This window comes from Cibotium barometz, chromosome 46 (genome assembly GCF_041138505.1).
Source record: "Cibotium barometz isolate CiBa-2024 chromosome 46, ASM4113850v1, whole genome shotgun sequence".
Classification (NCBI taxonomy): Eukaryota; Viridiplantae; Streptophyta; class Polypodiopsida; order Cyatheales; family Cibotiaceae; genus Cibotium; species Cibotium barometz.
In genome coordinates, this window is record NC_141091.1 from 13718213 (window position 1) to 13731112 (window position 12900).

Here is a 12900-nt window from a genome sequence, read left to right on the forward strand (position 1 = left end):
ATGTACCGACACATAATAGCTTGGTAGATTTATTCATGAAGACTCTCCCACGAGAGAAGGTTGAAAGCTTTTCACAAAGCTTTAAATTCTTTAGGGACTAGTCTGGGCTCCCAATAGTCCAAAGAGCCTAGCATATCTATGTACTTCTAGTGCCATATCACCCCTTGTTCACGTCATCACTCCCCAAGGGGATTTATTGTCAGAATATGGAGTGGAAATGACAACCAAACTTGGGTAGACAAGAGCAAGTAGACTGCAGAAAATAATCAGCACAAGAAACACAGAGAGATAGGTGTGTAAACTCTTCTCTATACACAAGATCCCGAAAAACTGAATGAGAAAGTGGTGGGGGCTGAGGGGCAATATATACATCTCCATGTGAGCAGTCGGCCAGCTTCAGATGGTGCCCACGACTGAGAAAAATGCCCACGACTGCTGAAAATAGCAGTCGGCCAGCTACAGATGCCTACGCCTGAGCAAAGCAAGTCGGCCAGCACTCCTACAGCCCACGACTGATGTAGATCCAGTCGGCCAGCAATAGGGTGCTCCTGGCATCACCTGGCAGCCCTCCAACCACTAGGAAAAAATGAGAAAAATAGGGAAAAAATACGAGGAGTGTGGAAAAATGATATACGGGCGGGCACACCCACAACAGAGGCCCTGGTGTATACAAATAGACAGGAGATGACTTCTAACACCCCCTCTCAGCTCCTGGCTATGTAACCAACCCCAGGGAGCTGGAGTGCCGCCTAAGCGTAGCCTGAGGTAGAGACTTCGTGAAGAGGTCCACCGCATTGTCCTCCGTCGAACAATAAAGGAGCAAGATGTCACCCACCAAGATCTTCTCACGTACAAAGTGATACTGTATCTCTATATGCTTGGTATGGGCATGGAAAACCGGGTTCCGAGCAATAGCTATACAACTCTGGTTATCACACTGGATGACTGTGGCCTCCCTCTGTGGAAACCCTATCTCGCCTAGCAGCCTCCGCAGCCATACAACCTCACAAGCAGCACCACAAGCAGCCCGATACTCTGCCTCTATCGAAGAAAGGGCAATAGTTGGCTGCTTCTTGCTGCTCCAAGAAACTGCTCCTGAGCCGAGGGTAAAAGTGTATCCTGAAGTAGACCTCCTCGTGTCTGGATCTCCTCCCCAATCTGAGTCACTCCAACCTTGGAGCTTGACTCCATTCCCTCCTGTGTAAAAGAGTCCCAGATCCTTCGTACTCTGCAGATATTGCAAGATCCGCAATCCTGCGTCCCAATGAGTCTTCAATGGAGTCTGCATAAAAGAGCTCAACAGCCCCACGGAGAAGCTCAAGTCCAATCTGGTGTTCAGCAACCAGATCAATGAACCAACCAACTTCCGGTACTGCGAGGCATCAACTGGCTCACAAGGATCTGTATAACGGTTAACTTTGTGTTTGGGTCCATCGGCGAAGCAATAGGCTTGCAGTTCTCCATCCCAAAGGCCTCAAGCAACTCATGAACATACCGCTGCTGAGAGACGAAAAACCCCCTCTGGGTCTGCCAGATCTCTAATCCCAAGAAGAAGTGGAGTAAGCCTAAGTCGGTCATCTCAAACTCCTTTGACAAGGCAGCCTTCGTTACTCCAATGTGCTCCACATGACGGCCGGTGAGAATGAGATCATCCACATAAAGGATGATAAGTGTGACCATGCCGCGTTCCCGAAAGAGATACAGGTTCGGATCTGCAACCGATCTCTGAAATCCAATCCGAATAAAGAAGGAATCAATCTTCTGATTCCAAGTCCTGGGAGCCTGCTTAAGACCATACAAGGCCTTACGTAACCTGTAAACCATCCCTTCCGATCCTGGAACAATAAAGCCTGGAGGCTGCTCAACGTACACCTCCTCCTGCAGGTCACCATTAAGGAACGCCGATTTTACATCCATCTGGTACACGGGCCACCTCTGAGAAGAAGCAAGGGCTAGAACGGTCCGAATCGTGGTCATCCGCGCTGTCGGTGCAAAGGTATCCTCGTAGTCGATGCCTGGCCGCTGAGCATAACCCTTAACCACGAGCCTGGCTTTGTGTTTGTCCACCGACCCATCAGCCGCGTACTTGGTCTTAAAGACCCATTTGACACCAATGAGGACTGACCGCTTTGACGGCCTCGGTACCAACTCCCAAGTGTTGTTCTTCTCGATGGCGTCAAGTTCCACCTGCATGGCTTCCCTCCAAGTATCCTCTGAAAGGGCTTCCTTTACGGAAGTGGGCTCTTTATCCCGCATGATACGAGACATCAGAGCATAGTTCACCTGAAGAAGCTCCGTCGTGTTGCTTTTATCTCGGACTCGATGTGATCTTCGAGGGCCGTCCTCTGTGGTCCACTCGAAGGGTAGCTCCGTGACACCTGACTCCCGAAGGGTGTCTAACAACCACCTAGGTACTCGAACAGATCTTGGAGCCTCCTGTGGTGGTCGTGGGGGCTCAACTCCAGCTGCGGGCTCAACCTCCTGTGATGACTGAGGTGGATCAACTGGAGTGGTAGATTGGGAATCATCATCAGACTCCTCTGGATCTCCAAGAAGGGGCGGCTCCTCGACAGTGGATGCTGGAACGTGCTCGTCAAAGACCACATCCCGGCTGACAACAATCTCGTTCCTCTCTGGATCATACAACCTGTATCCCTTGGAAAGAGAGTTATACCCCACAAATACCAGCTTGCGGGACTTGGAGTCAAGCTTCCCCCTCTGCTTCTTCGGAATATGTACATACGCGTCACTCCCAAAGACACGGAAGTGCAAGACATCGGGTTTCCTGCCAAAATATGCCTCAAATGGAGTCATATGGGGTACAGAAGTCGTCGGAGAGCGGTTAATGGTATGGACAGCTGTTGCCACAGCCTCACCCCAAAGTGGACGAGGAAGATCTCGATGCTCCAGCATGGTCCTCGCCATCTCCACCACAGTCCTGTTCTCACGTTCAACAACTCCATTCTCCGAAGGCGATCCTGTATTGGCCAATTCCCTCTTGATGCCATGATCTGCACAAAATCGAAAAAATACAGTCGAGGAGAATTCACCTCCTTTGTCAGCCCTGAGAGTCTTGACCTGGAATCCAGACTCTTTCTCCACCATCACGTGCCAATCCTTGAACCGAGCGAAAGCCTGGTCCTTCTATGAAAGAAAGTAGACCCACGTGAATCTGGTACAATCATCAACAAGCAGCATGAAGTAGAGAGATCCTCCCAAGGATGGTATCTGCTGTGGCCCACACAAGTCAGTGTTAATCAACTCCAATGGTTTCAAAGCCCGCTTGGAAGCCTTCTTCAGAAAGGATTCCCTGTGCTGCTTACCACCTATGCAAGAACTGCAGCGTCCTTGCCTATTACCAACATCTGGCAAGCCAACCACCATCTGGTCCCGGAAGGCGTGCCGCAAAGCATCCACATTTAAGTGGCCAAAACGAAAGTGCCACAAATCTCCGACCTGAGAGCCTGTCGGTGAGGAGAGTGCAGAGAGCTTGTAGATGCCATTCTCCACACCGCCTTCCCAAACAACTTTGCCTATCTCACGGTCCCTTAGAGCAACTGAATGCTCCTCAAATTCCACCCGAAAGCCAGTCTTGCATACCTCATGCACTGACACAAGATGAAAGCCCAGAGCAGGGACGTAAAGAACACGGGAAGCATGCTTGCCCCCCTTGCCGTCGGGAATAATCTCCATCCGGCCCTCACTATGTATCGCAATAGTGGAGTTATCGCCAATAAAGATACGACCTGACTGCCGTTTCAGATCCAGAAAGAAGTCACGGGATGGAGTCATGTTCCTGGAAGCACCACTGTCGAGAATCCATTCCCGGGTATCCTTCGCGGTGAAGCCAACTGCCTCCTCGCTCGAAGATGATGAAGCATCGGAGTCCACTATCTCCAAGTGCACAAATGCCGGAGTCTTCGCAGCTGAGGCTGAGGAATCAGCACTCTTCCCTGTCCGCTTAGGGCACTTCCTCCAGTAGTGGCCTTTCTCGCCACAATCATTACACGATCTTTCGGCCTTCAGCTTCTCTCGTTCTGGATCAGGCTTCTTCTCGGAAGACTTCTCCGGTGAAGCCCTCCCTTTGCCCTTTATTGGTGTTACGACCTTTCGACCGTTGGCCAGTTAAGGCCTCCAAACCTCCACCGTGAGGCGGGTTCGTGAAACGTTCCTCCTGGTCCAAGACCATTGGCACAAGCTCCTCCCAAGTAATGGTGCTGAGCCTGCCACTCGTGATCAACGAGGAATAGAAAGCAGAATACTGACCAGGCAAGTGGGAAAGTAACGTGATGGCCATGTCTTCGGATGATATCTCTTTCCCAGCTTGAAGGACTTCCTGCTGAAGGGCCTGCAGCTTGTTAATGTGTTCCCGCATCGTCGAAGACTTTGCAGGGTTCATAACCCGCATCTACACTTCCAAGGATATCCGCTTCATGGGTGACACCCTGTTGTACAAAGAAGCCTCTCGCCAGCGTCATGTGCTTCACATGGTTGATCACCTGTGGTGTGCAATTGAGGAATATAAACAACCGGACCCTGGCGTTGACATGGTCCCACATGTGTGCCTGTGCCTCTCGGTCCTTCCTCGTCGATAATAACTCCCCTTCCTCACCTTCCGGCCTTGGCACCCCTATGATAATAAAATCAGCAAGGTCATATGACTCCAGAACTGACTCCATCATGACCTTCCAGATGCCATAATTGGACCCGTCCAACTGACGATCCACTGGGAACGTGGGGAGAGTCGGAATCTTCACGTGCTTCTCAGCCATCTCGAGTAAATCTGCCATCTCGGAGAGTAACCTGAAAGGGTGGGTGGGTGGGAAAAATCTGAAAATCTGAAAATATGCAAGTGGCTGTCCAGCCCCTTTGCCCGCCTTCCTCTTGCACCTTGGTCCTTCACTTCCCGTTCAGCCCGAAATAGTCCACCGATCAGCAACCTGTTGCTCCCCCTCTTGCTCAAAAAAATGCCCAAGATCTCCTAGAGCCTAGGGCTCTGATACCATGTCAGAATATGCAGCGGAAATGACAACCAAACTTGGGTAGACAAGAGCAAGTAGACTGCAGAAAATAATCAGCACAAGAAACACAGAGAGATAGGTGTGTAAACTCTTCTCTATACACAAGATCCCAAAAAACTAAATGAGAAAGTGGTGGGGGCTGAGGGGCAATATATACATCTCCATGTGAGCAGTCGGCCAGATGGTGCCCACGACTGAGAAAAATGCCCACGACTGCTGAAAATAGCAGTCGGCCAGCTACAGATGCCTACGCCTGAGCAAAGCAAGTCGGCCAGCACTCCTACAGCCCACGACTGATGTAGATCCAGTCGGCCAGCAATAGGGTGCTCCTGGCATCACCTGGCAGCCCTCCAACCACTAGGAAAAAATGGGAAAAATAGGGAAAAAATACGGGGAGTGTGGAAAAATGATATACGGGCAGGCACACCCACAACAGAGGCCCTGGTGTATACAAATAGACAGGAGATGACTTCTAACATTTATAGCCAGATTTGGTAGGGATGTGTGTGAACACACTAGGACTAGTCGAGGTACTTTTTTCCTCTTTAGGAGGTTTTTTCCCCCCTATAAACACACTAGGAGCAGCCAGGGAACTTTTTCCCTCTTTAGCAAGTTTTTTCCTCGTGTGAACACACTAGGACCAATCAAGGCACTTTTCTCTCTTTAGGCGGTCTTTTACCCGTTAGTATACACCTATCTTGGGGTATACATATCTTGTTTGTACATCACACATTCATTATCTATCTATCATCTCATTGTCTGCTCCCTTGAGATTCTCCACTGTGTGTGTGTGTGTGTGTGTGTGTGTGTGTGTGTGTGTGTGTGTGTGGGCATGTGTGTACGTGCGCGCACATTCCTGCAACCCTATTTCCAACACATTCAACTATGATAATGAATGTTGCTTTGTATTTAGCTTCACAGGACAAGGCTACCACATTTGGTTGTTTCTTGCTTAGCCAAGGTATACATGAATTGCCAAGAAAGAAATAGTTTCTAGATATGGACTGTCGTGTACCATAATCACCTGCCCAATTAGAATCATTGAAGGCTTTCAGTTCTAAATCACCCCCCTTAACATAGAACAATCCAAGGTCTTGAGTGCCTTGCAAGTATCTAAAGATATCTTTAACTGCCTACCAATGCTTAGTGCCTAGGCAATGCATGAATTTTGAAAGTTATGACAGCACACACTAGATATCTGGTCGTGAGTTGCACAAATAGATCAGGCATCCAACAGCTTGATCATAAGTGGTTATGTTGAATGGTTCACTAGCATCTTGTAGACTAAGTTTTACACTAGGTTTTATTGGTGCAGAAATTGGTTTGTAACTTTCCATGTTGAACCTCTTGCGTAGTGCCTTGATGTACTTTGACTACTTAATAATTACACCATTATCTTGCTGTATAAACTACATACCCAAATAGAAGTGCAAAAGACAAAGATCTGGCATCTCAAAATTCTAGACAAGGTCAGCTCAGCCTTGAAGGCTATAATGAAATCCTCATTGGTGTGCCTGCCACCACTAACATGTCGACATCTACATAGAGAGAATGAAAACAAGTAAATCATGCTTGTCCTTTTTCACATATAAAGTGCTTTCTGTAGGATTATTTTGAGATCCTTAAAGAGTCAAATATGCATGAATCTTCTAGTACCAAGCTTTGGGAGCTTATTTCAAACCATATAAAGCTTTATTAAGCTAAAAAACCTTTTATTTTTTATCAATTTAAGCAAATCGAAGATGTTGAGCCTATTCCATATTCTCCTCTCCTTCATATCATGCCTATTTGATTTTCCTTCATCCTCAATCCTTATTGTGTGTGATGTTTGTATGTATGTATGTTGGACAGACCTTAAAAAATCAATTGCCATTCTTGCTTCAAAGTGTTCTCACCAAAACGGTAATGCGAGAGCTTGAGTCTCTTTGTTTTTTTACGGATATTTCCTTTTAGTTTTATGTTCAATACCATGATGATGTATTCCATGGACATGATGTAACATTTTAGTCTCATAGGTCATTTTGGTCTTTTAAAGACGTTAATATAGCTCTCTCTCTCTCTCTCTCTCTCTCTCTCTCTCACACACACACACACACACACAAATCTAAATCTTATGTAGACGTATTAAATAACTTACATATGAGTTAATATGTACGGAAACATATGTAAGTTATTTTATAGACAAATAACTTACATATAAACTCATATGTAAGTTATTTGTCTATATTAGTTTTATATTTGTGTTATTTGTGTTATTTGTGTGTGTGCATGTGCGTGTGCATGTGTGTGTGTGTGTGTACCTTCTCTTTCTGTTGTGGTATAATTCTTCTCAGCATTGTTCAACTGTCGACTAGCATATGAGATTGGGAAATCCTTATTATGTTCTCCCGATTGAGCCAAAATACATCCAATTGCAAAGTTTGAAGCATCAATATGGACATGAAAGATTTGGTTCCAATCTGGTGCCCGTAAGATGGGTGCAGTCACTAACGCTTGCTTTAACTTTTCAAAGGATTCCTCACACTCATCAGTCCAATTAAACTTTACAAGAAGAGCATATAATGGTCTGGCTAGGACAGCGTACATGTAGATGAATCGACGATAATAGCCACAATGTCCCATGAATATTTGTACCCCTTTAGGGTTGATAGGCCGAGGTAATGAGACAATGACATTAATTTTATCCATATCTGTTGAAACCCATTGCGAGAAACAATATGGCCCAAAATTTTCCCTTGTCTTACCATGAATTTGCACTTGTCAGGATTCAAACATATACGATAAACTTGACACTTTTGAAACACAAGTCTGAGGTGTTCTATATGATCATCACGCTCTTGTGAGTGAACACATAAATCATCCATGAAGATCTCAAGAAATTGCCTAAGGTACTCCTTGAATACATGACTCATTAACCGCCGGAAAGGTTGCTGGTGCATTTGTTAGACCAAATGGCATAACACGATAGGCAAAGATGCCATCTTCAGCAGCAAAGGCTATCTTGTGTTGATCCTTTGGATCAATTGACACTTGATTGTAACCGGAGAATCCATCCAAGAAACTATATGCCTTTTTCCCTGCAACTCGTTCCAGAACATAATCAGTGATTGGAAGTGGGTAATGATCACATACAGTAGCTGCATTTACCTTCTTGAGGTCTACACATACTCGAAGTTTTCCATTTTTCTTGGGCACCACTACAATAGGGGAGACCCATTCAGTGTGTTCAATCTCATAGATAAATTCTGCCTCTGAGAGCTTGTCTATTTCTTCTTTTATCTTTCGTGCAAAATTCTCATTGTAAGTATAAGGACATTGCTTGGAAGACTTTGCATCCTCTCGCAATGGAATTGTATGCTGACATATGCTTGGATCAACTCCTTTGAGGTCTTTATAACTCCAAGCAAAAACATCGCGATACTCCTTTATTGTTTGAATTAATAACTTCTCCTCATCTAAGGACAAGTCTGTGGCAATCCACACATAGCGAGGCTCTTCTCCTGGCTTAGGGATATCAATTTTTTTTGCATCTTCTGGACCATCATATGAAACCCCTGGCATGCTTGGCTTTTATCGCATGGGTTGTTAAAGAACAATCTTCCGATCTTGAAGAGTGTACTGTGTGAAGTTGGGGAGAACATTGAGACCTTGTTCTTGTCCACTTGAGTCATCACTCATTGAAGACCATGCGGTTTTGAGCTCTCCTTTGCAATCTTGCATCAGATTTTTTTGTTCAACCGTTATCTTTGCACTTCCGACATTCTCTTTTGAATCGGTTTTAGACTTGAGTTTTGGTTTTTGTTTCTTTGTTTTTTTACGATTTTTGCTAACAATTTTTAGCTTTTCTCCTGGTTGGAATCCATCTGATCGTTTTACTTGGTCTTTGATACTATCTTGTGCTTGGACATAGTATAGATATCCATTCTTTCTTGAGAAGTGAGGTGGTGGTCGAGAGTGTTCATTCTTAAACTCCTCCTTTTCTTTTTGTAGTCTCTCACGTCGTTCCCTCTCATCTTGTTTACGGATTCTCTTATGGCTCTTACAGCATTTACGTTTAGGTCGGCTTCGAGGGATCTGTACTTGAACCTCCCTTCCTCTCAAGAGCAGGCGTGCCTTTCCTAACTCTTCCTCAGGGATTATCACATCATTATCAAAATCAGAGTCCCATCCATCTTCCTTATCAGCATCATTAGCAGATTCGAGTGTTAAATCCTCCACTAAGACTTCCTCTACATGCAATGCTATTGTGGATGCATCCCCATAGTACAAAACATCTAGAAGGTCACGTGGTTGTACCATTCATATAGAACTAATGTCATATCCATAAGAGTCACAAAATTGAATTGGCTTAGGTAAAGCACATGTTGATAATGTTGCAAGGACATGACTCCATTCCAGGATCAATTAAGTGCTCAGGGAAGGGTTGTGGAATGTATACCTCATCTGATACACTTCGATTACCCTTAAGTCTCTCAGTGTTGAAATCCCTACATGAGGCTCCACACATCCATAGATCTTCTCGCCCATCTGACAATGTAACTCTTGAGCCCTCAGATGAAGCAGAATCAAACTCATCTATTGGAGACCTTGTTACATCACGATATGAGTGATTCTTTAGGTTGACCCTTGTGATGACAGAATCATGTCGGAGATACAAATAATTATATCCCCAATCTTGAATCATTTGAAATTGTTGCATGAATGGTCTACCCAATATCACTTCATAGTTTGGATGTTTTCCAAAATCTACTACTGCAAAGGTGTGCTCATATTCAATCCCACATGTGGTGACCAATATGTTCTCAAGCACCCCAAGGGGATGTTCTAAGCTTCCATCTGCTAGCTGCAAGCGCATCCTGGTACTCCTAATAGCTGGTTTGCCCCACTTTTCCCAAATGGACCTTGTCACAATGCCCACTCCTGCACCACTATCAATTATTGCAGTTGAAGCTACTTTTCGCACTTCTAATGGGAGGGTAGCATTTCCCTGATCGTCCTCACAAAATTTTCCTACTTTGTTGATAGGAACTGGCATAACATGCTTTGTCTCAGGGTGTATAGTACAATGATGGTGACCCTTTTGTAGCAATACCTGCTCTAACAAACATGTGGCAATATCATTCCACAACTCAGGTCGAAGCTTTATCAAATCAAGCAAAGGTAAGGTACAAGCCACTGGTGCTGACAAAATAGCTTGCACGATACCCATATCCATCTCCTTTGTCAACCTTCTATGCATGGAGAGTATCCTCAAGGTTTGAGAACAGTTCTCATATTCTCCTAAATATGATGGTAAGGATTTCATTGTATGCTTACTTCTAGGAGAAACAATTGTTTGAACTTCCTCCTGGATGTTTGGGCGTCTAAAGTTGTTTTCTGTGCCCCTAGTAAAATCCACCTCAGAGAATGAAGGTGAAATAATAGAGGACATATTCTCATTAACTTTCTCATGAACTACTGCCCACATCTCATTTGCCATGTCCTCGTTATTAGCATCAATAACTTCATCATTGCATGGGAAGGCAAGGCTAGGTGGTGGCAAAATACCTTCTTTCAATGGGGTGGCAATTGGTGCAGACTTCTCGCTATGAGATTGTGAGATGAGCTCACTTTTCATTTCCCAACTTGATGACACTTCTGGTATGGTTTCTAATGTTGGCTTAAGAGAGGTTGGGCCCCGAGGGATAGGTGGAGGTGGTCCCTCAAGTATTGATTGAGCTTCCCTAATGAGTTGCTGATGTACAGCTAGATTGATCTTCTCCTCACGAGGGTTTGGGTATTCTTGAAGCTTCTTGGGTAGCTCAAATAAAGCTGCAATGCAACTTCTATGAGCATCAATGATGGCATCTAGAGTCTCGTTCACCTTATCCACAAAAACAGAACCCCCAGAACTATCCTCGGTCGTACTAGCCTCATCTTGTTTAGCACTAGGCCCAGGTTGAGGTCATGCACTTCTTGGGATGTAAAAGCTTGATCCCTCATGTTTGGTTTATAGACTTCTTGAGAACTAGTGGATGCACTTTTAGTTCGCTTGTTGCGGTTCTTTTTCCTCCTAGTGGTCCTTTTTCTATTGGAATGTAGGGTCTTGTCCACTAGATTTGCCTTTGCATCCCTAGTTCGAGGTGTCTCATCAGTTTGCATTTCGGCATTTTGTGTCTATGATCTAGTCATGACTCTAAGTGGCACGACATCCTCATTCTCTGATGAAGGTGGCGATGGAACTGCCCCTACAAAGTTGAGTGAGACCTTTGGTTGAGAGGTGCCTTCCTCATGTGGTTGGGAAGTGTTCTACACAACACCCTAGACAATATCTTTCAATTGGTGGAAACTGTGGTACTGTTGTATTGGATCGAGCTGCTTGCCTTGAGCGATGTGGACAATCACAAGCCCAATGGGGTTCTCCGCACTCATAACAGGGGCCCATTAGTTTGGCTTCTACTTTCCTTTGCTGCCATTGACCTGAGGGGCCTGGAGTCCTAGGTTGGTAGCCGCCTAGCAACATCAAAGAATTTTGTTCCCCTGGTTGAGCCTCCACCCAGTGCTTGGCTTGGATATGCGAGACTTTCAAAGAGATTTTCCTTGGATGAATATGATGCATATTCCTCCTCCACATAGTCTAGGTTTGCCAAGTCTCTACACATATTTGAATTGTCGTAGTCAACAACCCTCACAGGAGCAGTCCCAGGAGCAGGAGGTTGAGCTCCAAGAACAGGTCGTGCTTGCTCTTATGCCATCGGTGGCTTACGTTCAAAATTAGTATACTGTTGATGCATTTGTGGAGTCACTCCACCCCTTTGCTGCTCACGCTCCTGTCTCATTCTTGCAATGCGAGTACATTCCTGTGTGGTGTGGGTAAAGTTCCAAGCACAGGCCTGGCACCACTTCTTTGTGGGTTGGTTTGTGACTAGAGGAGAAAAGGTATTACATTCTTCGGTTTTATGATTACCGCCACATGCTCCACAAAGATGAGGACCTGTAGGTAGTACACTCCTCATTTGCTGCTGCTGTTGTTGTGGCTGCATGGGTGGGCGATAGGTTTGTCCCAATCTCCTTAGTACAAGGTTAGCTACCTGGTCTGGATTTACTAGCGCACTAGACCCTGAACTTTGGTCATCACCCCACTGATCCCTAGGTTGCACCTCAGGGCCAGAACCATCTTGGAATTTGAAGTTATCTGTGAAATCCATAGCATCATGACAACACTCATTGAAATTTGTATGCTTCTTTGCATAGAGATGTGTATGCAGTGTTGAATTTTCGAGTCCTTTGAAGAAGAGAAATTAATCGACTCTGGGTGGGCTTCTCATCTTCTGGGCAACGATTAATGTACTGCTTCATCCTATTTACACAATCTCTAACACTCTCAGTCTCGCCTTGCTTGAAAGAGTAGATGTTTGCTACCGTGTCATGTTGAATCCCCATCAAGGAAAAAGCAGCATGAATCTCTCTTCCAGAACTTGTAAAGAAGATTTGTCTAAAGCCTCTAGTGCCTGAAACCAAGCAAGGGCCTTTCCCTCAAGAGTGAGCCCAAATCCTTCAATTTGCGTATGCTTGTCAGTCACTTGCTCAGCTCGAACTGCTTGCCTAAATGCTGCTACATGGTCATATGGATCTCTTGACCCTTCGTACTTCTTTACCAGTTTTTGAAGAGTTGATGGCCTTACTTGTCTTGAATACTCATCATAGGGCCTACGGCCTCTCACTCTCAGTGGGAATTGTTCCTCTCTTTGGTAAGATGGTCCACATGCATCCCAAATTGGTGTGGGTCCCCTATTACCTGCCTCACCAACCCCCTTCAAAGATCTTGTTACCCGCATTTCAGGAGGTGCATTTATGGGATGCCGAGTTGGCTCCCCTACCCTCCGATTGTCATAGTGAG